The sequence below is a fragment of the Lissotriton helveticus genome, chromosome 1_1, assembly GCF_964261635.1.
Source record: "Lissotriton helveticus chromosome 1_1, aLisHel1.1, whole genome shotgun sequence".
In the NCBI taxonomy this organism is placed as follows: Eukaryota; Metazoa; Chordata; class Amphibia; order Caudata; family Salamandridae; genus Lissotriton; species Lissotriton helveticus.
Window position 1 is genome coordinate 1940772384 of NC_136057.1, and position 26261 is coordinate 1940798644.

The following is a 26261-nucleotide window of genomic DNA, read 5'->3' on the forward strand; positions in this document are numbered from 1 at the left end:
CTCGTAGTTTGCTGATTTCAATGTATGCCGACGATGTTACGTTATATATCTTGAATCCCTCCGAGAATCTGGATCCAGTGTTGCGGGAATTTATCAAATTCGGGGGACTCTCGGGGATATCAATAAACTGGAAGAAATCAGTCATATTCCCGCTAACTGATGGCACACCGGAGGTTACTTCGGAATACCCATTGCGTTGGGAAGCGGACAAAGTCAAATATTTGGGTGTTTGGTTGTGTCGCTATCTACAAGACATTTGGTCCATGAACTTTGGTAGGGCCACCACATTGCTTGAAGGAAAGGTAGCGATATGGTCCAAGCTCCCCCTATCAGTTGCAGGTAAGGTGGCGCTGTCAAAAATGATTATACTTCCGAAGTTGTTATATCACTTTGCGAACATACCGATTCCGCTTACGCAGCTATTTTTTAGATGTCTCTGCTCCCATTTACTCTCTCTCATTTGGGCGGGTGGCCAGGCGCGCGTCTCATATGATCTCATTACTTTGCCGCTGCGCCAGAGGGGACTGGGGGCCCCGGATATGCAACTCTACGCACTATGTGCATAAGCCCAATTCTTGCATTTCTGGATATACCAGAATCCCTATCAACCACATGTTGCGGTGGAGATGGACGCAGTGGCACCACTGCCATTGACAGTTGCACTATACAAGAAAACGCCACGTCCTGGTGCGGATGTAGATACCACGGACATGCTGAGATGGGCCTGGAGGGCCCTTCAGCGACGGACACACCTCACGCTCATGTATGCTCCCGCAATTCAACTTCGCCACAATCCAATGTTAGCATGCTTGGAGATGGGTGGTGGGGTTCCTGAACTTGATGGCACCCAATTACTGACATTGGCAGACTTGTACCCGGATGGTTCATTTCGCCCCCCCCCCCCCACTGGTGTAGACGGGAATGAAGTCCCTTTTATGGAGAAATTTACATACCACAGACTCCGATCGGCATGTCAGTCTCTTTGGGATAACTTCCCGGAGGCTCCCCCCATGCTACAAGCTTTACAGACTTTACTGGCGCGGGCGTCGCCGAGAAAGTTGGTGACTAGACTATATATGACCATGCAGGACCAGGCCCCAATTGTCACACCACGATCCCTGGAGCTTTGGAATGCTGACTTAGATCCCCCGCTAGATGAGGAACAATGATCTTTTTGTTGCAGACAGCTCTTAGACCTCTCCCCCAATTATAAACTACGCCTCATTCATTTTAAATTCTTACACAGATATTATAGAACACCCGTTAGTCTGCACCGCATGAGATTGAGGGAAGACGCTAGATGCTGGAGATGTAGTTTTTAACCGGCTACATTCCTCCATATGGCTTGGAACTGCCTGGAGCTCGAAAAGTTCTGGTCGGATGTGTTTGTTGCAATTAATCAAATAATTGGTAGAAATGACGACATTGTACCTCATCTGGGCTTACTGGGCCTGGTTAAGGACACTGTGCCGCAGAGGCGAAAACTCCATGCTCTTCTGCTCTTGTATGCCCGTAGACAAGTTGCTATTAAATGGGGTAGACGTGGGGTACCCACGTTCAAGTCATGGCTGGCGGATGTGAGTTATGGTCACACGCAACTGGGGTCATTCTGGGAGTTGATGCCCGTGGCCTCCAGGCCTAGAGATATTTGGGAACCCTTTCTGCAATGGTCTAGTTCACAGGAGCAACCCCCCCAACCCGAAACTTTAGAGGAAGGCTCTTGAGAATCCCTGGTTTGTCTCTATAATGTTGGGTGGACCAGGATTTCCTGTCTCGGCGTTCTGAGGCACCTTTTTGACCACATGTTACATTTTATGGAAATGACATTCCCATTTGATGTTCCCGTGTTCCTAATCGTAAAGCTGTGTATATTGTCCCCAATCACAATTTTCTTCTATTTTTGAGTCATTGCCTCACCTGTTGCTTGTACACACTTTATCAGTATATATGCATTCACTGTCCAATAACTTGTTGCCAGACCATCCGATGTTATTGTAATTTTTCCCCTGACCAGCTCATCGTTTTGTATTTTTGAGACGGTTGTATGTAAAATGGATCTGCTTATTACACATTGGTTTGGATGCTATGTGTTTGCTTGTATGCCATGTTTTTTGTTCAAATGCCAATAAACAGAGTATAAAAAAAACAGTGTGCAAAGAATTGACAGTTTGAAGAAAAATGAAGACAAATCAGCTAAAACAGTACAGATCTGAATGACAGTGAGTTTGAAAAGCCTGAGGTAAGGAAAATCAACAATAACAACAATGCCAAACAATATGTATGGAGTTCCTCAATGGGCAAAGACTGAACCAAAAGAAACAGACATTGATCTGAGAGACTAGCGATTCGTGTTAGAGGAACCTCCATGAATAAACATGAACTGAGAATGAAGCTGATCAACATTAATGATTTCCTGATGTAGTAATAGAACTGAATTTTGAAAAACCTTTTTCGATTACTTCATATTGTGCCTACACAACCCTTTTAGATTAGTGTCTTAGAGATTTTTTGTTTATGCTCATATTTTTAATAGTAATGCCCACTTTTGAAGAAGATTCGTTTTGTTCCTTAGATATCCAGTTGAAGATAGTTTGTACTTGCATTGAACTTGATGAACTAAAACTGCTGATTTATATGCCTTTATCTGCTTGCATCAATTTATTTTTGAAAAACAGAAATTACTTGCATCAAATTTCAAACATTTTTGAAGAACTTAATTTTTGAATTGTTGCACCTTGGGTTTTTTTAGATTTAGTTTCTGTTTTTGAAAGTTTTTTAGAAAGAAGATGGCTACTTCCAAATAAAAATGTTGCTTAGCTATAAAAATACTGCTTTTGATTTTTATTTTCCTAGTTTTAATTGCCATATTTCCGAGTCTGTATTTTCTGGTTGGGCTTTTTTCAAATAACAAAAATAGTTAGTGAAAAGTGATTGTGGAAAGAAGAAGACGCTCAGAAAAAAGTAAGAGGAAGATATTGTACTTGATGACATAATATACTGAGTCTATGATGAGATGAAGGCCTTGCAAGAGACAGATGTGAAGAAAAGGGAATTGATGAATGAATTATTGTAGAGTGCTGAACAGTGTAGTTTGTGATTATTTAAAAAATCATTAGAATGGGAACTATCAAAGTATTTGTATTCATTATAAAATATTGTTTATTTACCTGTGTTTAAGTAGCATTACTAGGCCGCAAATGTAATTTACTGGGCCTTTGCTTGTTAACTGACATCTTTTGTAATGCTGCTGAAGAAAATGTGTTTTTTTAAATTTCATATGTGTATGTTTTTTCTCTTCCGTGTTTTCACATTTCATAAAATAGTTGAAATGGAATCCATTTTATGGTGTTGTTTTCTTTTACTGTATCTATTTGTGTGCCTTCGGAGGAAGCCATGTTAGACTATTGCGGCCCAAGCCACAAGTGTCAATCAATCAATCAATCGGAGCATTTGTATAGCGCACTACTCACCCGGAGGGTCTCAAGGCGCTGAGGGGGGTGGGGGGGGGATCCGCTACTGCTCGAATAGCCAGGTCTTGAGCTGCTTCCTGAAGGCGAGGTGGTCCTGGGTCAGGCGGAGGTGGGTCGGAAGGGAGTTCCAAGTCTTGGCGGCCTGGTAGGAGAAGGACCTTCCTCCTGTGGTGGCTCTTCGGATGCGGGGGACGGCGGCGAGGGCGTGGCTGGTCGATCGAAGCTGGCGCGTGGTGTATTTCTATTCATTTTAATAATGATGTATCGTTTAGTTTGCTTCAAAAGTGCAATGTAATCTCCTGTTTGCAGGGTAAAGGGGATGAATATTTATGAATTATTTAGGCATACCTTAAAGTAGTTTCTTTTATGTAGCACAATTTCTAAAATGTAGATTGAATTATGTCATGTATTTTGTTGCTTCAACCCCATATTACCACTTCACGCCATGTCCAATGCGCAGTTTTTAACTTCTGTGAAATTATAAAATGTGCAGTTTATGAGATCTGTGCCAGACAGTCTAGATATTCTAGAGACCTTTTGCCAGACCTTCTGTTAGAGACTTTTTGATCGCTTACACAAAGTCAGACTCCCATGAGTATGTTTACTTTATTTATGTCTAGAGACCTATTCTTGCTTTTACACCCAGCAGACTCCCATGTAAGACTGTCATTATTTATTATTAAACATGTGCTTTTGAATTGACAGTCTCCATCTTAGACTGTTTGCCGATTTATCTCTTTCCTTTGACTTACAAACTGAGTAGACTGATGTTAGTTCATTATTAAACTATATTTTGATTATGGCTAATTTCCTTATGTTAGGACCTGTTCAATTTGCTTCATCTCTATGCATTATTGATGATGAATTGAATTTGACTAACTACTTTTAAACTTCTGTAATGATTCTTAATTTTGAATAAACCTTTATGGTTTTGACTTCGAGTATTTTCCTGGTTCTCTTTATTTGTACCAGAGCCCCAGTCTTTGGGATTCACAAGGCCTGATCCTGTGCATCGGCCCTTTGAATTTATTAGCGCAAAGCACCAACAACAACAAGACAAGGCTGTGAAATATTAACAATGTATTCCATCGTTATTAATGTCATAGGGCAATGACCTCTTAATGTTGGATATCATTCCTATTGGCCTTTACCTGCATGTTATGGGCAACGGCTCCCACATCATTCGCTGGCTGGCGCAGGCCCTCCTCATGCACACACAAAGACCCACACAACCGATTAGGGACAAATGGGCGGCCCACCGCGGGAGGGATTGGACGGATAAGGAATGGAACCTGGTTCTGGCCAGCCCCGTGAATATCCCACGTAACTCCCGCTTCCGGACCATTCAGTTGTACATACTACACCAGGCATATCTATCGCCAGATAGAATCAACAGATACTTCATGACCAACACTGCCGCCTGTCCCAGATGTGACCTGCTAGGCGCAGACATCTTACACATGCTCTGGCGCTGCCCCTCTCTAGTATCATACTGGGGGGAGGTGACATCTCTCCTGACACATAGCGCAGGCCCAGGGTTACCACACATGTGGGAGGCTTGTATTCTTGGGTTATACAAAAGAACCAAACTCAATAAGACACAAGCTCGGTTCTGGGATCTAGGCCTCATCACAGCCAAACGACTGCTCACTAAACACTGGAAACGAAGGGAACCGCCAATCCCCAAATACTGGTATGCATCCTTCACCAACTGGGCTAGAGCAGAAAGCACGGCACTACATCGGGAGGAGATAGCGGGCTTAAGGCAGTTCCCGATCGCACAACTCTGGGACGACATCCTGAGGTCCCTCCAGGGGGAGGGCACGGCCAGAGGGCTCACATAGGGACGGCTGCGAATAAGATAGCACTGCTGGGGTGGTAGTGACGATGACAGGGACACGGCTGTATCCCCCCCCTCACGCCACCCGCCCGCCGGGAGCGTTGGAGATGTGGTGCCTGCGGCTGGTAGGCAACCAGCCTCCCCCCCGGACGCCCTGAGCAGCGGCTGCTCCATATGTCCGACATGCTGGCTATGGGCACGGACGGCCACCCACACGTAGACTCACTACTCCACAACGGATTGAAACATACTCCCGGCCCCTCTCCGTGGCATCGCTCCCGCAAGTACACTCTCCCCTCCCACTCCCATTCCCAAACACATCCCCATGTTCATTGTTTCGGACTCTTGTTTCCCAACCATAGCCATGACCTCCTCACACGCCACACCTGGAGGATGTACCTGGACACATGTCCGGCCACGAAACCGGACGCGGGTGGCGTCCTCCGAGAACACGGCGTGGCTATACCGTTCATCCGTTAGGCACTTCACACACTCTGTCGACAGCCCGAGGGGCCTCACTGCTCTCAATGGCTGTCGCACACTATGACAAAGGCAGACTGTGCACATGCACTGCTAACCCCTACTCCATTGCCGCACCCCCAAGGACTGGCGCTTCGTTCTGTGGGTTTCAGTGTCATGGATGCCGAAAAATACGCGATGGCGCAGCTAAAAATTGGGACATACCGATGAGACCTAATCTGTTTTGTTTGCAGAGTTAAACTGTTTACTTATAAGAAAAAATGAAAAAATAAGACGTCTCTTGCAGACATAACTGTATTACGAGCGCATGTGATACGCAAAATGTAATTAAAGTCTCATTCACTGGGGGTATACTAGATGGTACGGTGTACCTTTCTCTGTACTCCCCTACCCTCACGTAACATCGAAATGTTGCAGCCGGCCCGCAGGGTTGTAGGCTTCGCTATATGTACTGCTCTATTGAATAATAATAAACGTCTTTTTAAAAAAAAAAAAAAAAAAAAATCATTCCTATTGGCCTTCATGACTACTCTCAGTAGGACAAGGAGGAAAATGAATTGGCAATAAAGCTATAAAATAAAATTAGGAAACTGAGAAGGAAAAAATACTACATACAGTTGTCATTTTGAGGACAATTAGGGAAAGAAGGTTTAATGATATATCTTTTTTGCTTTGACCATCAGTCAAGCGCTACACCAGGCTCCTCACAACACGAGTTTGAAAAAATCATTCTGTTTAGCTTCTGTTAACATGAGGATAATTATCACCACGTATGGTGGAAGTTCTGCACTCTGTATATTACACGTTAGACATTTTCTCTAAAAGGACGACATCAAGCCCCCTTTATAAGTTGATATATACATGAATGTACAACGAAATCCCGCATGCATTTAGCATGCATGCCTTCATCACATTGTCATTTGAACGAACTCGTTGTTAGTACGCATTCATTGTGCATGCAGGTCGTTATAATGACTTGCCTTAGAGGGGCACTGGACTTTGGAATAGGTTCATTTACTATTCCAACTCCTGTCTGCTCAACAGTAGAGAAGGTATTGTACTTTAAATCAACATCATTCCACCAATGGGCCCCCTCTAAAGCAAGTTGTTGTAACAACTTGCGTGCTGAACGAATGCGTGCTAACAACGCGTTTGTTCTATTGCCAGCGTTGTGAAAGCACAGCGTGATGAACAATAGTTACTTACCTGTAAACAGGTGGTTCTCCAGTATTGGTGTCTTTCATAGATTCACATGCCTGAATCATTCCCCGTCGTCGGAGTGGGAGTCCCACGGTATATATAAAAGCAATAAATGGCATAAAACTTATAGCAAATATCAGAGATACCAAACCAGGAAGTAAAGTAGCACCAGCTACAGTAGAAAAAACTTCCACATTAGTGACTATCCTAGTCGTTATGTATTAGTCAAAACTGCGGCCAATCAGGCGACAGCACCCACCAGAATGTCCTCCCCAGAGGCTCAGGCTCTCAGATTTTCTCGCACGGGAGTGAAACCCTAAAATGCCTGAGTGAGTCTCTGGGGGGAGGCGGGCGGGTTGCATGTGAATCTATGAAAGACACCAATACTGGAGAACCACCTGTTTACAGGTAAGTAACTATTGTTCTTCTCCAGTATTAGGGGTGTCTTTCATAGATTCACATGCCTGAATCAGAATAGTAAGCAGTACTCCTAACATAAGGCTCGTAGACGTCAGAGTATCAAATGCATATATATATATATATGTATATAAATATAACAGAATACCAGTTATACAATATCTGAAAGAACGTCTAAAGAGCATATAGGAGGAGGAGGAAACAGAGGCTCACCTTATTTGAAAAGATTACGCAGCACTGCTCTTCCAACCGAAGCATCTGCGTCGTCTGCTGAATCTAGACAGTAGTGTCTAGTAAAGTTGTGTCTGCTAGACCATGTAGCAGCTCTGCAGATCTGTCGAAGAGGCACACCAGCAAAAAGGGCAGTGGAAGAGCTAACCGCCCTTGTAGAATGTGCTCTTGGCAAGGCCTGTAAGGGTCTACCAGCCTTCTGATGACAAAGTCCAATCGTAGAGAAACTGCACAGCCCCGGCGTTGCCGCCCATAAGCCACGAACAGTTGGTCTGTCTTGCGGATGCCAGAAGTTCTGGAGAGATAAAACTTAAGACATCTTCTAATGTCTAATGAATGTAGTGCTCTTTCAGCCGTAGACTGTGGGGCTGGAAAGAATGTCTTGAGGACAACCGGCTCATTCAGATGAAAGTCCAGAGGCACTTTAGGCATGTACGTTGGATTAGTACGCAGTACCACTGAGTCCGTGGTGAATTGGATGAAAGGTGCTTTAGATGTAAATGCTTGAATATCGCTTACCCTTCTAGCAGATGTTAAGGCTAGTAACAACGACACTTTCCATGACAGAAATTTTAGGTCCACCTTATGGATCGGCTCAAAAGGGTGACGCATGAGCTGAGTTAGTACGACATTCAGATGCCATGCCGGAGGGGGTTTCCGGACAGGCGGAAACATGCGAAATAACCCCTTGAAAAATTGTTGTATGATCCTCACAGAGAACAAAGAGTTCGATCCATCTTGACGAAATCTAGAAATGGCAGCCAGGAAGACTTTAAGAGTAGAATGTGCCAAACCCAATCTGGCCAAATGCAAAAAGAAAGGAAGGATTTGCTCCGGTTTTGTATGAATGGGATGTAGATCATTAGATTGGCACCATGCACAGAAACGTTTCCACTTCAGTTTGTAGGTTTTGATTGTGGATGGAGCTCTGGCTTTCGCCAGCACCTCTTGGCAATCTTGTGGAATGTTCAGGTGTGCAAATTCCATGTGCTGAGGAGCCAAGCTGACAATTTCAGCGAGTTCGGGTTCGGATGGTATACCCTGCCCTGCTGGGTGGAGAGAAGATTCGGAATGCGTGGAAGTTGGATAGGGTTGCATTCCGAGAGAAGGAGTAGCTCGGTGAACCAGTATTGCCTGGGCCATCGTGGAGCGATCAGTATCAGCCGGCATGGCTGCCTCTTCATCTTCCTGATAACTTTCGGGATCAGAGGTATCGGTGGAAAAGCGTAGGCGAATATTTGATTCCAATTCAGCGAAAGGGCATCCCCGCACGATTCCTTGTGGGGAACCCAGCTTGCAAAGTATGGGCATTTCCGGTTCTGATATGTCGCAAACAAGTCCAGATCCGGATGCCCCCATATCTGAAAGATGCGATGTAGAGAAGGTAGATGTAGTTCCCACTCGTGAGTGCAGCCCCCGGACCTGCTGAGAGAGTCCGCCAACACATTTGCGATTCCCGGAACATGGACCGCTGACAGATGGATATTGTGAGTCAGGGCCCAACTCCAGATCTCTTGTGCTTGTTGCGACAACCGGGCTGATTTTGTGCCGCCCTGCTTGTTCAGATAATGCATGCAGGTGGTGTTGTCTGTCCGTATTAAAACTGTGGCACCTTGTAGAGTCGCTTGAAAGGACTTCAGGGCTAAAAATATGGCGTGCAACTCTAGCCTGTTTATGTGCCATCTCATTTGGATCTGGTTCCATTTCCCGCTGACCGTCATGCCTTGGAGGTGTGCACCCCAGCCTGTCATTGATGCGTCGGTCGTTACGATGAACCTGGGCACTTCCGTGAGGAAGGAGCATCCCACTTGTATGTTGGATCGGTGGGTCCACCATTGTATCGATTGTCGCATTCGTGGTGTAAGATGGATGATATCCTCGAAGGATCCTGATACCTGGAGCCACTGACGACTGAGCTCTTCTTGCAAGGGCCTCATCCGAAGACGACAGTTGGGGGTGAGAAGAATGCAGGAAGAAAGCATCCCGATGAAGGACTTGAACATGCGCACTGAAACGCACTTTTTTTAATAACAGTGCCGCAGCGAATCGGTGAATCTTGTCCTGTCTTTCGTTTGAGATGAATACTTGGGCGAGCTTGGTGTCCAGTGTCGCTCCCAAGAAAGTCTTTCTTGTTGCTGGCGTGAGGTGTGACTTTTCGAAGTTTACAGAGAACCCCAGGTCTTGCATCAGTGCCAGTGTTGTTTGAACGTGATCTTGTGCCATGTCGAAAGAACTGGCCTTGATAAGGCAATCGTCCAGATATGGATATATTTGTATCGATTGCAACCGAAGATGGGCCGCCACTGGGGCCAGTATCTTCGTAAACACTCTGGGAGCCGAACGCAGTCCAAATGGAAGGACTTTGAACTGGAAGTCCCTGCCAGCCACTCTGAACCTCAGAAACTTCAGATGCCGTGGAAAAATTGGTACGTGGAAGTATGCATCCTGAAGGTCTAGTGTTGCCATAAAATCTCCCGCCGAAAGAAATTGGAGGATTTCTTGCAGTGTTAGCATCCTGAATGTGAGTTTCTTCAGGAACTTGTTTAGGGCACGCAGGTCGAGGATGGGACGCCATTCTCCCGACTTCTTGCGAATAAGGAAAAACCTTGAGTAGAAGCCTTTTCCTTTCTGATGATGAGGGACTCTTTCGATTGCACCCTTCCGGATCATGGTGTTGATCTGGACGAACAGCTCCTTGAGGTGCGCTGGAGGGGGTCCTCTTGGGGGGCAATTTGGGGGAGTTTTCACGAATTCCAAAATGTGTCCTCTGGCTACCACATCCAGGACCCATTTGTCTGTGGTAATTTTTGACCAATTTAAGTAATGTTGGGATATTTTTCCTCCAATTTGGTTCGGGTTGGCAAAAAGTGGTGGCAGGATGCGTACCTCATTTCTTATTGTCTCTTCCTCGATAATTAGATTTTCCTCGAGGTTGAGAGAAATTGCCTCTTCTCTGCCCATAAGTTTGCTGCCGATATGGCTGGAATCTTTGGTTTCCCTGGGCGGAAGAATAGGAGCGCTGTTGGTTGTACCCTCCTCTATTAGAGAAATTCCCTCTTCCTTTTGCTCCACGAAAGGAAGACTTCCGGTATTGCAGAGTACCCAGCGAACGTGCCGTTTCGGTATCTTTTTTGATGGCCTCCAGCGACTCATCAACATGCTTTCCAAATAAGAATTCTCCATCAAATGGCATGTCTATAATTCTGGATTGGACCTCCTGTCGGAAGGATGTTGCTTTCAACCATCCTTGCCTCCTGAGAACAGCTGCACCCGCTAGCTGTCGAAATCCAGTGGCAGCAACGTCCACTGCAGCGTCAATCATTTCCAAGGAGACACACTCTCCTTCTTGAAGGATTTTCTTCGCTTCAGTTCGATCTGGCTCGGGCAGCTTGTCCATGTACGGCGAGATGTCCGACCACATCTGCCTATCGTATCGTCCTAGAATGGCTAGGGAGTTTGCGGCTCTGATGGTCGTAGCTGCAATAGTAGAAACTTTCTTCCCGATAGAATCAAGGCACCTCCCATCCTTGTCTGGAGGAACAGAAACTTGAGACGTAGGATTAGAAGATCTCTTCTGCGCTGCCTGTGCTACCACAGAGTCTGCTTTAGCTTGTCCGATGAGGCATGCTGGAGAAGTATTTGGCGCCCTATACTTCTTATCTACTCTTGGGAGCACTGCTGGTAAAGAATTTGGCTTGGACATGATCTTTAGTCCCTCCTTCCAGATAAACTCTATAATTGGAATGGTCCAACTTTGTTTCTGTGGTGTAGTCTTGAAATCGTACAAGAAGCAATCCTCTTGCTTTGACTCCATGGTTATCATAAACCTCCTCGTTGCTCTATCCATGATCTTATGGAATGAGGCAATGTCCACAGGTGGTGACTCAGATGCAGTAGGTTCTGCAGTAGGTTCTGCCGGAGAGGGCGTGTTTGCATTATAATCCTCATACTCCGACGATTCTGACTCATTATCCAGTTCTCCTTCCTCTTGTTCTTCATGTTCTGAGAACTCTTCCTCCCGTGGCTGAGGAGCTGAACCTTCCGACGCAGCTAACGCTGGACGTCCGTCCTCCAACAGCACAGTAGTCAATGGTTGCGTCCGCTTAGAAAGCGGAGGCACTGTCTGAGGTCTTGGTGTAGATACTGTAGATTCACCAGACTCTGAAGGTGGGAAACGTCTGTAGTAGTCACTGAGCATGTACTGCAGATTGCGAAACAAATCGTCAGGCAACTGTCTATCCGGAGCAGGCCTGTCAGCATGTGAAGTGGGCTCAGTGTCCTCCATCTCCTCCTCTACATCCTCCTACACCTTAATCCGGAGGTCAGATGGACTTCTAGCTGCCCCAAAATTCTCATCCTCATAGGATCCTTCCTCATCGGAATCCAAGAGTTTGTCTGGCACTACAAGCGTTGAAGAAATCGTCTCCGTAGTAGCTCTCTTCTGTAGCAGCGTAGCCGTAGTTGCAGGAGATGGCAATGGAATCCCTGCTGTGTGCGCTGACCAAACTTGCAAAGTAGTGCAGCTTGATAGAGGCGGCGTCGACGGAACATCCGTTTGCTGCAGAAACTGTTGTCTCGTCGACGGTATCGTCGTCGACGGGGTCGTCGACGGTAGCTTCGTCGACGCGGTGTTCGTCGTCGACGAGGATCTCTTCGTCGACGAGGTCGTCGACGGTAGCATCGTCGACGGGGACGCCGTCGAGGTCGTCGACGGTGGCTTCGTCGACGTGGATTTCTTCATCGACGAGGATTTTATCGTCCACGGACGGGCCGTCGACGTCGAAGACTTCGTCGACGGTACCAACTTCATCGTCGACGGGGATGCAACCGTCGACCTCACAGACGTAGACGAGAGACTCGTCGACGGTACCTTGGCCGTCGTTGACGGGACAATTGTCGACGACGAGATAGGCCTGATCTGGACATGAACCAGTGTAGGCGATGAAGCTGAAGACATGACAAGAGTAGGCTTTGGTGAGGAGAAAGTCATAGTGCAGGTAGTAGACGTGGCCACATGAGAGGAAACACAGTCCTTTTTTGACGTTGAAATTGTCAATGGTGGCAACTGAGGAGGCGCAGAATTTGAAGATTTCTTGGGAACTGTATTTTTCCCAGACTTCTTAGAGGGCGTACTATCCCCTATAGTAGGAGGGAGAGTTTTACTTGAAGTACTAGGCCCCGCATCCTCTGAGAGGATTTAGCCTTCTTAGCCACCTTCGCCCTTAGAGATGAAACTTCTGTTTCAGCCTTCCTCTTAGTAGAAAGAGATGAAGAACCAGAGGCAAAGCTTCCTACCTCAGACAAAGGGTCATCCTTGTCCTTCAGTCTGTTGAGCCACAGTAGCAGACGTCCTTCTCTATCCCTGATGGTCTTAGGGGGGAAGGTCCGGCAGATCTTGCACTCTTTTGCCTTATGGTCTGGATAAAGGCAATATAAACATTTTTTGTGGGGATCTTCCTTGAAAAGTCTTGGCTTCCCACAAGAATCACAGGCCCTGAACAGGGATTTTGAAGAAGACATCTGTGAAACTTGAAGAAACTAATAAATTAGAAGAAAAACTGAGCAGAGCTCAGGGAGACTCCCTTCACACGACGTGCGGTAGAAAATCTGAGAGCCTGAGCCTCTGGGGAGGACATTCTGGTGGGTGCTGTCGCCTGATTGGCCGCAGTTTGGACTAATACATAACGACTAGGATAGTCACTAATGTGGAAGTTTTTTCTACTGTATCTGGTGCTACTTTACTTCCTGGTTTGGTATCTCTGATATTTGCTATAAGTTTTATGGCATTTATTGCTTTTATATATACCGTGGGACTCCCACTCCGACGACGGGGAATGATTCAGGCATGTGAATCTATGAAAGACACCCCTAATACTGGAGAATCCGACTTCGTCCTAAAGGACGCTTCCCATATACATGGAAATAATACGATTGTCTCTCAAAACAACCTTACTTGTTATTCAACCTGAATCCTGATGTAAGAGGGAGCTGAAGAGAGAAGTGAGATGAGGGAGGGATAGAGATCAGTGGAGTGAAATGAGATGAAGAGTAATGAGATGGAGTAAGAGCTGAGATGCAGGAGAAGCCAGAGGAGGGTACTGACATGGGGTGTGCTGAGATGGAGGCATGAGCTGACATGGATGAACGATTGGAACTGAAATGGAACTGGCCACCTTTGCTACTTACTCTGAAATGGCAGAATCTGCGTCACTGTCACATTGGTTGGTAAGGACATGTCCGAGGCATGAACAGAGCCATAAGTAGAATTGTAATTCGGCAAGCTGCTTCTTCCTGCAAACAGACAAAGAAAGAGAAAGGTGTTAGTAATGGGGTGAACGTTAACAAGGAACAGAGAGATAGAAACAGATATATACCTCCACAAAACCATCCAAATGAGCAGAAAATTCATAGTGCATAACATGTAGCGCCTTAATTGTACTCCCTGGCCGCAAAGCCAGTGACGTCAGAATAAGGGTGTATAATTCTCCATCTGTGAGACAAAGGAATAGACATGATGTGAAAACTGAACACATTGCAAACAATTTACAGCATAATGAGGGAGGCTCAATATAGTCCATTAGCACTGTCCAGTCTGGTGAACATGAGGGCTGAGACTGCAGTTGCCTTCTGACAATCTGGGGAACAGCATCGTACAGTACTCGGGGTCCTAGCACTGGGCCAGCATGCCTTAGATGCTCCTCCCATCTCAGGTTTAAAAGATTGTTTGGAGTCACGAACAACTTTCACATTCTTTGCAGGTGCGGCTGGTAGTAAGAGGCATCATAGGAAGTTAGGCTAAAAGACAAAAATCCATAGGAGGCTCTGGCGCAAAGATGATGACAGTTGCCTTATAGGGATTACATTTAAGGCGATTTTTGTATCTCTACTTGTCAATCGTGATTAGGCCGACAGAGAATTGTTCCACTGAGCCACTATTTGATCCTGTGCCCAGTAGAACCTTTATGTAATCTAAATAATCAGAAAACGTTTAGCCTCATTGACCAAACAAGCTTAACCATGAATTTGAAAAACTGAGTATAAGGCTGACAATTGAGGGACATCCCAGAGTTGAGGCGTTTAGGGAAATGGCATACGAGTCATATATTGTGTCCTGCCAGCCAGTAAGACCTTGTAAGACCTAACAAACACCATTAAAGTTAACTGAGGTGGGCCTGAGGAATCCTGTAGAAATGTATTCGCTAGCTATTATAACAAGGTAATTAATCATCTACTTCCTTCATGCCCTTGTGGCCGCCGCTCTTAAGGGATGACAACATATAAACTGAACTACTTGACTATAAAGTTAGTGACGCCCTTTACAGAGCTGAAACACACAAAGGATGGTCTCCAGTGGGCAATCAGAGAGGAACTAAGACAGATAAAGTCACAGGTGCTGTATAGAGGAAAGAGCAAAGATGGGTGTTCAGACTCAACACACACATGAACATCCTTAACGATAAAATAGAATGGGGCCAAATGTAAATAAATTGTAGTAACATCCACCACAGAACTGACCTTGTGAGAAAAGTTTTCCACCAACTCCTTACAAGATCACATTATAGGGGACTAATCTGTGAATGTGGTAGCCTGGCCATAATCTACAAGGATATGGTCTTAAAGCGATTTGCTTCGGAGACGCTTTTTGAGATAAACATCATGCAGGAAAAGACATATCATTGATTATGAGATTTTCAGGAAAGGAATGACATAATTATCAATATACAATACGAGCTCCTTGTATGTTTATTAGCACAACCACTTTGGTAATGTAGGATGTGAGATGATGTAGTCAACTTTGGTGTGGAATTATACATTTCACATTTATTTCTGCTTTTCTTGTAATTCAGAAAGTGGTGCGTACATAACAAAGGGCATACCCATAAATTGGGGTGGGCGCCATCTGGCATTCATGAGCCAACCATTACAGGTCTTGCGAGTTTCTGTTCCTTCATAAAGGTGAGACGGGGAATACTTTCTTTCACTATTGTACTGTGGTGGCTCATCCGCTAAGGCGAAGGAGCAGTGCCCCACTGCTTTTCAACAGACTTTGCAAGTGTGCATGAATGTTTAGCCGGCCGTCTCTGTATTGCGGCCTGGGAGGAGAACAGGCCCAGGCTTCCACTTCCTGTATGAGCGCCGAACCACAGTGCTCAGATCAATCACAACGCTGCATTGCAGCATTGTAATTGGCTATGGGGAGCCTGGATGTGCTTCCTGTTCCAGGCCGGAGAGAGGGACTACGGAGGAGACGCGATGATGAACCGGCAAGAAGGTACGTTTTGTCTTTTTTTTTTTACATTCACTCCCACCACCCCGCCTGCCACCCCCAAACTGTGCCAGCCGCCACTGCTATTGTAGTAAGTTTGAGCATTCTAGGGAGAGAGCGAAGTTCATGTTTTTCGAGCAAGAACCAGACACTTGGTCAACCTGCCCTCATCGGAGGGAATTCACAAAAAAAATCTTTGATGAAGCCAAACACTTACCTACATTTATTTTGTGGAAGGGAGGTATTAATGTTAATCCCCAGGTCATATACAATAATCCTATCTTTAGGAGGAGGTGCAAGAAATGGGATACATCCAGACTGTAGTAGAACAAATCCATTTGAAATAAATGCTACATCATACTTGCATCTCTTAGGAGTTATAGTGGATCCCACGGTGGTTTACGAACACAACCATGGTGTGAAGCTGACTACGTGATGAAGCATGCAACTTTTAAGCGGGTGAGGGTTTGTCACCATATCTAGGTTTGGTATGAGCCAGACCTTTGATTTTATGTGTAATATACTTACAGAGGCTGTCAGCCAGCTCTCTAATCTATTGATCTGCTATTGTGTCATCCACATTTTTCATCGGCCTAGTAGAGCAATCAGCTTAAGCAAAAGGCATTGGGTCATTCAACTTCAGCCATTGGTTTTCCTCACTGTAAGTGTCAGCATTCTCTTTTTAGGTTTCGCCCTGGCCGTAGCACTGCGTAAGCAGTGCTCCGCCCAGGGCGAAATCTTATGTCCTACATATGGGGCTTTGATCCCGCCTCTGTCTTCCATTGGCTAGCTCCATAAATGGAGGCTAGCCATTGGAAGAGATTGTCTGTCAATCACGCTTTCCCCGTGAAAACGCGATTCGGGGGCGTTTCCGTGTGTTTTTTTAAGTCCCGCCCTCTCCTCTTCCCATTGGCTGGAATTTTACCTTCCAGCCAATGGGAAGGGGAGAGCACGAAAAAAACGCCCCCGAATCTGCCGGCCGGGACACCCCCGTGACGTCATTCCCCGGGCCGTGCTGTGATTGGCTGCCGGCCCGGGACCTGACTTGTTTTTGCCTGAGCCTACCGATCAGGTTTGGGCTTATTTTACCGTCAACATAATGCATTCCATAAGTCTATGCAATACACCATAATACCCTCTCCTTCGTATGAAGGAAAGTAAAAGGTTTACCTGTGAATCGTAACATGGAAGCAGCCATAATGAATTGAATTCATAAATAACTTTACTTAGCATGTTTAAAAAAAGACAAACGAACAAAAACGAGAGTAACAAAGAAAGGACTTGTTTGATGATGCCACATCTCCATTCGAAGTAAAATACATTGAAAGCTGGCATTACGCACTGAGGTTGAACGTTTCGTTTATCCAGCCAACGGGCTGCTGTTAAATCCACGGGACCGACAAGTTTTAACTGGGCACGACAGATTGGCTGTCCAAACTAAGCTATTTTGGCCTAGAACGAGCACAGACCCCAATCCAAGATGGCCTCCATGTCGAAGTCCTTGCAGTGGTGCCATCTAGTGGTGATCGCCAGTACAGTTGTAGTTTTGCTCCTGCTGCCAGCTCAGCGGGTACTGCTCTGCCAGTGGTCTACTCCTGGATGCTGTGCCTCGGTTGGCAAGTTCAGCAGACTTAACTAGCAGCAGCAGCCTCCCTTTAAACACCCTGATCATGGCTCCACTGGTGCTGCTCGCCTTTCTGCTGGTGCTGCCCCCGCTGCCGGCGGCCGAGGGCCCCCTGGAGCCGTACGATCAGCTCTACGACAGCGGGGTGGAGGCGTACTACCGGGGGGACTGGACCTCGGTCATCCTGCACATGGAGAGGGCGCTGCGGAGCCGGGCGGCCACGCGCACACACCGGGCATGGTGCCGGGGGCACTGCGAGGGTCTGATCGAGCCTGGCCCCCCGGAAGACCCCCGACCCCTGAAGGACCTGCGCTTCTTCCACTCCGTGCTGCACCGGGCCGACTGCCTGAAGACTTGCGAGCTGCGGCTGCTCGGGGCCCCCTCGAGCCTCTACCAGATCGCTGAGGAGCTGGAGCTCGAGTTCACCAAGAGGAGCCCCTACAACTACCTGCAGGTGGCCTACTTCAAGGTGAGAGGGATTCCAAGAGTGTTGGGGCTCACAGTGCATTGTTGGAACACCAGAATCTATCTCTGAAATGGAATGAAGGACTTTTATACTCTTGTACATTTGGTGCATTCTGGGAGTTGTAGTTCCAGCAGTACCAATTGGCGTGAGGAGTCTTTTATACCTTTTGGGGAACAATCTTTGGGGGCAGGTAGACACGCAGAAATAGTGTTGGAGTTGGGGACAACAGAAGCAATAGTGTGGCAAAAATCTGGGTGCCAACCAAGTAGTAGGGTATCAGCTAAGGACTCTGAGAGGTTCAAGCATTGGTAGTTGCTGTGTGGAGGTGGGCTATAGAACCAGAGCCACCCATGGCACTGTGAGCATTAGTCATAAAGACAAGTGTTACGAGGGGGGGGGGAGCAGTACAATGAAGGGTCTTGCTACGAGGCTCTGTAAAAGAAGCCTGTCTGGTGGCAATCTGGACCTTGTCTGAGTAATGCAAAGTAGTTCGATAAAATAGAAAGTGAGCCGCACTTTGTGAGGCACCAGTCCATAAGGTATATGCACAGCTCCTTATCAGCCCACACCTCGGAGCTTACGCATATCAGTGTTATATCCATCACTTGGCGCTGGTTTCTGTGGGGGCATACACAATTCATCGCCTCCATTACCCGCTGATGATCCTTTTCACAGTAGTTTAAGGAGTCGTCATTATCTTAGTTACAACTCATGCATCACTTAGACTAACGTTTTAAGCAGTGTGCTACCCGTTCGCAAAGCGCTTCGACGCCTCGTCAGTAGGTGCTAACGATAAATATGACTACAATACAGAAGGGTGGCATACTTCCAGATGTCCAGTGAGTGCCCATGCCCTACGGCTCCACATTATCTCCACAGTTGATAGGCGCCCATGAGCTCTTCAGCGCGCCATCTGCTATCACCTATACTAATTGTAGTGCACATGTGTACATGTGTTCACACACAACCTTTCCCTAATAAGCACCTTTGTTTTAGTTTGTGTGCACCCCATTCTGCCTAGTCCTCTCTACACCACATCTTAACCATTGAAATTTCACTACACACTGTGTTTTTCATATACACATTCATAGTAAAACAGTGATTTGTCTGCCTTCTGTTACTTTTGACCCTAGAATTTGGGTTTGTTACCACTTACCAATACCGAGTACCAGTGATGTTATAGACTTCTCTGGCATGTTTTGGTCTTCTCTTAGGAACGTACGGGGGGGGCGAGCTCTGTGTGTGTGTGTGTGTGTGGCTCTGTGTGGCTGTGTGTGTGTGTGGGTGCAAATGCAATAGGTCTCGCATTTGCGAAAGATTAAGCTATTGACATTGTAAATGACAATGCCATTTATTTATCTGTTTTCAAAACCAACACATAAATAAACAATTTGTAATTTACAATGCCAATAGCTCTAACTTTGTCAAAGGCGAAACCGTTGCATTGTAAATGCTTGTTTCACAAGGTGCCCATCCACAAGCAAAAATGATAAGAGTACTACATTGGATGCAGATTAATTACATTTTAAAATATAACCAGTCCTTATTAAGGTGGAGTCGTTCACCATCAAATCTAAAATAAAATGAGGTCAAAATGTACAAAAGAATGTGTACTTTAATTCTTTTTAGACATTTCATTCAAAATCCCATGCACCAGTATTCCGAAAAACGATAATACAATATATATTTGGAATAGATTCCTTTAAAAATTGGCAGACTACTTTTGGGGCATGAAGCCTAAAGAGATTTCCGATGAACTTATTTTTCACAGCAAGGAACTTAGGACAAAATATTAGTATAATTCAAGCCATGAGGCAGGGCAGTTATAAAGGTGGGTGTAGGAGCATCCAGTGTAGTTTGCCCCAGGCTAGGAACATTTTGTGGATGCATGCTGCCCTGTTAAATGCATTCACGGTGGAAAGCGCTATATAAATGCAAACCTTTTTTCCCTCTTCTATCCCTCCACTATCCTTCTCTGTCCAAATAACAGGCTAACATGTCCAGCACTCAAATTACTTTCATATTTCACTACACTAATTCACCACTAATCCTTTATGGGTTCCGGAGTAGAGTGCTACTCGCCGAAAAAGCGCTTCGACGCCTCGTCAGGCGTAGTAAGCGCTAAATAAATGCAAACTCTATTCCCTCTTCTATCCCTCCACTGTCCTTCTCAATCCAAATAACTGACTAACATATTCACCACTCAAATTATTTCCATATTTCACTATACTAATTCACCACCAATCCTTTATGGGTTCCGGAGTAGCGTGCTACTTGCTGAAAACGCGCTTCGACGTCTCATCAGGGGTAGTAAGCGCTATATAAATGCAATTACTATTAATTCTTACCCTGCTTTTCTGATAGATTCACCATGAAGGAGGTAACCTTGGGGGCAATTAGGTGACGCCTTATACTGGCGAGGTGCCCGGGCCCTGCAAAAGCTTCTGATAGGCCTGCCCGAATTCACATAGTAGACTTATATTTATTGGCTCCAGATGTGCGTAGCAGGAGTTCACTAAAGCATACCTGGAAGTTTTCAATGGTTTTAGTACTGCATAATTGTACGCCATGATGGCGAACCAATACATTAACGTTAACTTCACGCAAGGAGAAGGAACTGTCTGGATGAAGGCATGGTTTGCCTTCAGAGTTTGTGGATGCCCACAAACTTGTGATTTTGTGGGGGCATGCGAAAACCCCTCTCCGACCCTTTCTCACCCAGCAAAGGACTAGAGTAAATCCACTCTCAGGACATGGTGGGGAGCGCATCACGTCGTGGAGGTGTAGGGAAAGAAGTTTCTCCAATAGGAAAACTGAAAAAATAAAAAATTAGCTGTAGCACATTGGGCTTATTTACCCGGCACAGAATTATATACTTCATTCAACTTTACAGTGGGCAAATCGCAAATAGACAATGATGCGCCTAGAAAGCTGTGACTGGCGCCTCATTAGTAATACTACCGAGAATGTTTGTGAAGTCCCCAAAGTCGTACATGTACGCTCAGGTGTAGGTGTTTATGTATGAGTGTAAATCAATAATTTTTTGGTGAATCTGGCCCAAAATGTTCAAGAACCTTGAAGAGGTAAGTATTCCAGTTGTATAGGCCCTGGAGTGACGTCTTTGCCTCCTGAAGGTTGCAACCTGCCACAGAGAAGCAGAAGGCACCAGTAAGGTTGTCGCTAAAAGAGATGGTGACAATTATTCCTCTTTCAATGGTCACCAGGCATGACTTCAGGACACATTTCTTAACACACAAGTGGCTTTTCGGATCTCTTTTAACGGTAAGCACCGATACCCTGCTCTGCTCCAGTATGTAATGATGCACACAAAATCATAAGACATTTAGTGCACAGCTCATTTAAAGTTACCTTAACAATTAGTACAGATGCTTCATAGAGTATTAAACAACCTACCGGACTTAACTTTGAGACATGGTTAGTCCCTGATATATATATATATATATATATATATATATATATATATATTTATATATCCAAGATTGCCCAGAGCTTTGAAGACGCTACACCAAGGCGGTCCGTTCAACATGAACTTTATTTTGCAACTGCTTACTCAGTCTGACTGTTAAATCTTCCTGACGCGTTTCCGGGCACCACCCCTTAATCATAGGAAAGGGAGCTGCTAGGTCACAAGATGCACTACGTCCTTTCATACTACCGAGGCATGCCGCTCACAGGTGAGTTTTCCTACGGCATGCTGGGAGTTGTAGTGCCGCAATTAATGCTTATTCCCCTCCAGTGGGGTTCGTGTATCTGGCATCGTTACTCTGCTCCTTCAAATTAATGTTTTTTGACCTCCAGTGGGCCTCAGAGTAGAGAGAAGCAGTCCATTTATGCAGGGACCTCCTTGCTGCTATGTGGGTTGCCTCTAGTTCCAAACCAGCAGTCCCGCATCTTCGGTAAGCGGGCGGTGCAGTTCTCCGCGGCCAGAGCCGCCGCGTTGAAATGTGAAACCAAGATTGTCAAGAGCTTTGAAGACGCTACACCAAGGGGCTCCGTTCAACATGAACTTTATTTTGAAACTGCTTATTCAGTCTGACCGTTAAATCTTCCTGACGCGTTCCTGGGCATCGCCCCTTAATCATAGGAAAGGGAGCTGCTAGGTCACGAGATGCACTACGTCCTTTCATACTACCGAGGCATGCCGCTCACAGGTGAGTTCTCCTCCCACCAGAGGGTAATTACCTATCTAAAATGCAGAGGGGTAGAGGGGGTGTGTGAAGCATTCGTGAACTGCCAGCATGCCTTTGAGAAAGGAGCAAGTGCTCTGCCAGGCAACAAGATTTATTGGGAAGAAAAATGCCGGTTTTGGAAATTAAAAGTTCGTAATGAACACATCTACTGTGAGTGCATCTTCAATTACGGGGCAACTTTTGGAAAACAATAAACACGGCAGCCAGGCTGTGGAAGACTGCATCTCATCCAAAGAAATATGGGGCTGAGGCTTTGAACTTTTCATTGCGGAAGAAAAGCACAGTGGATGTTTTGAAATACAAACCGGATTTGATTCCTGAGGCCCACTGGAGGGCTAAAAGAATTGTTTTAATATGCTTTCATTGTGGCAGAAATCACGGAACCCACTGGAGGGTGAGAATTACTTTGCACATACTTCGAATCCCAGCATGCAGCACCAGCGTAAATCAACAGAGAGACCCCCCGGAGGGTAATTACCTATTTAAAATGCAGAGGGGAAGAGAGGGTGTGTGAAGCATTCGTGAACTGCCAGATGCCTATGAGAAAGGAGCAAGTGCTCTGAAACGCAACAAGATTTATTGGGAAGAAAAATGCCGGTTTTGGAAATTAAAGTTCGTGATGAACACATCTACTGTGAGTGCATCTTCAATTACGGGGCATCTTTTGGAATATATATATATATATATATATATATATATATATATATCAGCAGTTTTATACAGTGGTGACTCCTCTGCAATGGTGGTGGAGCGTAGCCTCACTGCCTGGCACAGAGCCAGCGCACGAAGAATACAACGATGCTCTAGCATCATTTTATTTTTTGTTTGCCAGTTCTGAGACAGTTTGCGGAGGGAGAAAAGGGAAATGGGGAGGAGGAGTGCTTGTGCACTCCCTAAGTACGAATATGTGTTTGGCCGGCCGTCTCAGGCCGATCAAAACACACATGCGCACTTAGGTTTCTTCAGCCTGGCTGCATTCAGCAGCCGGGCTGGAGAAACAACACAGACTCAATGCCCTGAGCGGAGCATCTTTCCTGCCTGCTCAGGCCGATCCCTGGATGGGAGTCTTTGTCCCAGGGGCTGCTGGGACCAGGATGAGGCCAGCAGGAGCGTTGTGACGCGGGAGGTGGCTGTCGGCTTCAGGTATTTTTTTAATTTTTAACACGTCCCCCCACACCTGGGCGCTCTTCCCTGCAACCCCCCTGCGCTCCCCCACCCCCCACACTGGGATTATATAGCACAAACTTGACCCGAAGGTATGAGAGGGCTTTACATGAGCACCGGTTGGTTACATAAGGACACATTAATTTTTGTTAGGCATGGCGAGATTAAGTGATTTGCCCAGAATCACAGGATGTTGAGCGTCAATGGCAAGACTCAAACCAGGTCCCACAGATTTGAGAATGACCGCCCTAGCTGTTAGGCCACATCCTCTTGAAAGCCTCATGGAATGTGCAACTTATTCCTGACGAATTTAAATACCAAAAACAGCTTTTATTGTAGACAAATTCAAGCCCCCGAACACAAATATGTTTTAAGATATTACTAATACGACCAATTACTTTAGTAACCACAATCACCATAGTTGTCCCGTTTTAGCAGGAACAGTCTCGGTAAGTTGGAGACTGTCCCAGGTAATGTTGTAGAAACTGTTCCACGTTATTACACACAGGTATGCAAACAAGAACTTTCTATCCGCAGCAGCACTGTGCTGCAAAGTGTCCCGGGATTTTTTTTTCAAATGTTGGTAACTTTGCCCCCCATATGAAAAGACGGTGATCTTTCCTGATTCACTTAACACCTGCAAACAGTCCCCCCGCAAGCAATGGGCAGAAGAGGCCCATCGGGCGGCCGCCCTGGGACTCACGCCCCCATTACTGGGAGAGGGAGTGGCTTAACTATAGAGAGGCCGACCTTGAAGCTGGGGAACCAGGTTCGAGTCTGGCGGAAGGTTCAAGCATCCTGTGATTCAGGGCAAATCACTTAATCTCCCCCTGCTTAAAAAGATACAAATGAATGTGTCCATCTGTAAAGCAATTGGTGCTAATGTAAAGCGCTCTGATACCTTCGGGTTGAGTTTACTCTACATAAAACTGCAAAAAATAAAGTTTATAATGGAGAAGGAAACAAGGAGCTGGACCAGGAACTCCCAGACTGCGGCCCTATGGCGTGACCCTTTCCTTATTCAACAAGCATTTGCAATGCAATCGGTCTTGCATTAGGAAAGTTTGAGCTTTTGGTATTGTAAATGACAATTTTTTTAATTTATGTGTTGGTTTTGAAAATAGCGAAATTAATAACTTTGTCATTTACAATGCCAATACTTACAAATTTTGCAAATGTGACACCTATAGCATTTGTAATGCAATATGTGTTGTATTTACGTGACTTACATGTATTGATATTACAAATAACAATGGCTTTTAATTTTTTAAATAATTAAAACTTAAATAAAAGTTATTGTATTTTATAATGGCAATAGCTTAAACTTTTGTAAATAACTTTTGTGAAGATTATATTTAGTTTATTTTATTGTGACGAAAATCCAAGAACAGAAGTGAAATATTAATATCTTTTTGGGACACTTGTAATAAAGCTTGAAACATTGAGAGAACATATTTGAACCAGTTGTTGTTGAATGGTTGCACAGATTGCTGCTGTGGTGGCGCTGAGTGATGTTGTGGTGGTAAATGAGTGATGCTGAGGCGTTCAGTGATGCTGTGGTAGCGCATAGTGATGTTATGGTGCCCCTGAGTGATGCTGTGGTGGCGCTGAGTGATGTTGTGGTGGTGAACGAGTGATGCTGTGGCGTTCAGTGATGCTGTGGTAGCACATAGTGATGTTATGGTGCCCCTGAGTGATGCTGTGGTGGTGCTGAGTGATGCTGTATGCTATGTTTTGTTTTGCTACCTATGTTTTGTTTTGTTATGCAATGCTATGTTTTGCTATCCTATGCTTTGATTTGTTATGCTATGCTGCGTTTTGTTATGCTATGCTATGTTTTGCTATGCTTTGTTATGCTATTCTATGTTTTGTTATGCTATGCTATGTTTTGTTGTGTTTGGTATGCTATGCTGTGTTTTGCTATGCTATATGTTTTGTTTTGCTATGCTATGTTTTGTTGCGTTTTGTTAAGCTATGCTATGTTTTGTTGTGTTTTGCTGTTTTGTTATGCTGTGTTGTGTTTTGTTATGCTATGCTATGTTCTGTTATGCTATGCTATGTTTTTATACTATGCTATGTTTTGTTTTGCTAGGCTTTATGTTATGCTATGCTTTGTTATGCTATGTTTTGTTATGCTATGTATTGTTGTGTTTAGTTATGCTATGCTATGTTTTGTTATGTTATGCTATGTGTTGTTATGTTATGCTATGTTTTGTTATGCCATGCTATGATTAGTTTTGCTATCCTATGCTTTGTTATGCTATGTTTTGTTGTGTTTTGTTATGCTATGCTATGTTTTGTTGTGTTTTGCTATGCTATACTATGTTTTGTTGTGTTTTATTATGCTATGCTTTATTTTGCAATGCTATGTTTTGTTATGCAATGTTTTGTTATGCTATGCTATGTTTTGTTATGCTATGCTAAGCTTTGTTTTGTTACGCTATGTTTTGTTGTGCTTTGTTATGCTATGCTATGTTTTGCTATGCTATGATATGTTTTGTTTTACTATGCTTTGCTATGCTTTTTAATGCTATGCTGTTTTGTTGTGTTTTGTTCTGCTATGCTATGTTTTGTTGTGTTTTGCTGTTTTGTTGTGCTATGTTTTGTTATGCTATGCTTTGTTTTGTTATGTTATGCTATGTTTTGTTATGCTATGTTTTGTTATGCTATGTTTTGTTTTGTTGTGTTTTGTTATGCTATGCTATGTTTTGTTATACTATGCTATGTTTTATGTTTTGCTATGCTTTATGTTATGCTATGCTTTGTTATGCTATGTTTTGTTGTGTTTTGTTATGCTATGCTATTCTTTGTTGTGTTTTCCTATGCTATGTTTTGTTTTGCTATCCTATGCTTTGTTTTGTTATGCTATGCTATGTTTTGATATCCTATGCT

General features: G+C 44.9%; 1 protein-coding gene across 3 annotated transcripts in view; it reads right to left on the reverse strand.

The window, feature by feature from the left end:
- The window catches only part of LOC144755126 (protein FAM163A-like), a 276361-nt gene that overhangs the window by 58972 nt on the left and 191128 nt on the right, over positions 1–26261 (reverse strand). For all 3 annotated transcript variants that reach the window (XM_078643675.1, XM_078643666.1, XM_078643657.1), the window contains one exon: positions 13825–13929. The gene's annotated coding sequence lies outside the window, so the exon portion shown is untranslated. The remainder of the gene's footprint in view (positions 1–13824; positions 13930–26261) is intronic.